The sequence below is a fragment of the Montipora capricornis genome, chromosome 6 (genome assembly GCF_036669925.1).
Source record: "Montipora capricornis isolate CH-2021 chromosome 6, ASM3666992v2, whole genome shotgun sequence".
Classification (NCBI taxonomy): domain Eukaryota; kingdom Metazoa; phylum Cnidaria; class Anthozoa; order Scleractinia; family Acroporidae; genus Montipora; species Montipora capricornis.
The window spans coordinates 33353792-33356291 of record NC_090888.1 but is presented as its reverse complement, the minus strand read 5'-3'; the positions used below and the strand labels follow the sequence as shown (position 1 = coordinate 33356291).

At 41.2% G+C, this 2500-nt stretch overlaps 1 pseudogene; it reads left to right on the top strand.

Moving 5' to 3' along the window:
• Window positions 1-2500, top strand: part of LOC138053779 (uncharacterized) — a 4279-nt pseudogene that overhangs the window by 312 nt on the left and 1467 nt on the right.

Sequence of the window (2500 nt, the reverse complement as noted above, 5' to 3'; positions counted from 1 at the left end):
AAAGACGCTCTACCAAATCAGCGAGTGTTGGGACTTATGTGGGATATGGAAACTGGCAAGTTTATATTTGATGGGGTTCTCAAGGACAAGCCCACAACTCGGAGAGGCATGCTTTCCCTTATAAGTTCCGTAGATGATCCGCTTGGGTTCCTGGCGCCAGTTGTCCTACCTGCAAAGAAACTGCTTCAAGATTAATGTAGAGAGAAACTTGGATGGGATGATCCAATTGGTGACGTTGAGAGAGAAAGATGGGAAAATTAAAAGGAAAAGTTGCCTAGTCTTGCCGGAATTACAGTAGACAGATGTCCGATCAACTTTGAAGAACTGAAATACTCCGAGTTGCATAACTTCGCCGACGCTTCTCAATTTGCTTATGCAGCAGTTTCCTACCTCAGAATGGTGGATTCAAAGGACAAGATCCATTGCGCATTTCACATGGGAAAATCTTGCCTAGCGCACCTGAAGTCTATGACTGTTCCGAGATTGGAATATGGGCAGCAGTGCTTGCCCTACAGTTGAATAAGGCCCTTAACGAAGACCTTGACATTGTGGTAACAGCAAGAATTAACAGATGAAGATCCTGAAGTTAAACATGACCTGCAACATTGCTGTTTGGTATTAACCAATCAAGAAGATCTTGACGTTTTTTCAAAGTTAATCCAGCGGTTTTCCTCATGGGAAAAACTAATTGCTAAAACAGACATGCTACGGTCTCTTTTAGAGAAAAACGGATATCGACTTACTGGAAGTTCGGATCTAGCACAGTATGTTTCCATGGAGATGCCAGAACAAGTTGGCTTGACAAGGGTCATTTTGGTAATTTTCAACGGCAGCACAAGACAAGGGGAGGCAATTGTGATAATAGTTCAATTCATGGACAATGAGTGGAACATTACGCGGCGGCTTGTAAGAATCTAGGTGTGTTCAAAGTCAGTCAATGTCAAGCAACTGGCACAAGTTCTGAATCAGTGCCTGTCTGTTGAATACGGAGTCAGAGGAAATTCATTGCTTGGCGCTATGCGAGACTGTGCTACAACAAGTTGCAAAAATAGTGGAGACACTTCACCTTCTTGGGGCGTTATTAATTTCCCTATTATCTCTCACACTGCAGCCCCCCTCCCCCCCTTATCAGTGTTGCTAGCGAGACAAAAAAATGTTGGGAACTTAAGCAGTCAACATTGAAAGGGGGAGAGGGGAGAGGAAGTGGGAAAGGTTTAAATTCTAGATACACCGAGTATTGGAAGTTAGAAAAGGTGTTTTTTAATGAAAGTGTCTCAACAATTTTGCAACTTGTTGTCTGAGTTGGTTGTCACTGTATTGGCGTACGGTCACTTTGTTTATTGGAACGGGAAGGCGTCTATCGTTTGCGTTTAATATGGTGTTTCCAAAAAAAAGGGTTTAATTCTCTGATCTGCTGTGAATGGAAAATGGCCAGCGATAAACTGGATTTTGGCGGGGTTTCGGTATGACGTAGTTTGAAGGCATTTCAGTGCTTTCTCTGAGTCAAGTCGAACATACACATAATTTGGTACATGGAAAGGTGTGATTTCCATCCTTTCGCTTTTTAGAGTACGGTAGGAATCTCCTGGAACCGATTTCGAAATAATTTGCCTTAAACACCTATATTTGGGTCGACACATGACATCTAGAGCACGCGCAACATGTACGAAATTAGCTGTTGTTTACGAATGAGAAACAGACATAACCTCTCCTTTAACTGCGATCGCATGCCATTGAAAGGGAACATCAACTTTCCGAAAAATCAATTCTTAGCAAACATTGTTATACAAAGATACATTTTCATAGAAGTCCATTTGTAACATTACTTATTGCTTTCGGGCTAGTCTGCTGCCAGAGAAGGGATCGGTAACACTTACTAGTAAGTCTTCTAAGTGACGTGTCGGGTACAGGCTAATTCCATGTTCTTTGGAATGACTGACTGAGCACAATGATCAAAAGAAAGCACCCGATTGTGTTAAATCCTTTGCGAGATTTGTTTTACAATGAGATACAAAAGTGAACAAATTTGTACCGGCTACACATTATGACATTTATATGAAACGGTCTACACGGTCTACCACAACTTTTCATTGAGAAAATAATATGATATCATATTTCTTGCTGTTGCGATGGTAGACCGTGCTTTTATGGTAGACCGTTGGTAAATGGAATAGACGATATGTACAGGATTTCTAACTGTGTGAGCTTTATTACAAATCACCTGGTAATGTATTGGATTGATTAGAGAAGAAAGTACTAGTTGAATTGTGCTGTTTCCTCGAAGATACGATTTTCAACTGTAACGGCACCATCCCGGTTGACGTCACCAAGAAACACAATAAATGGTATTGTGTTACATAATACGAGCCATGTGTAACTTTCGGAGCATCAGATCTGCAGTGCAAAATACTTTGCTTGCTTTAGTATTTGGTACGGAGTCTTCTGTTAGCGATGATAAGTCCAAACACTCGAAAATCGATGCTACCGTATGTCAATAATT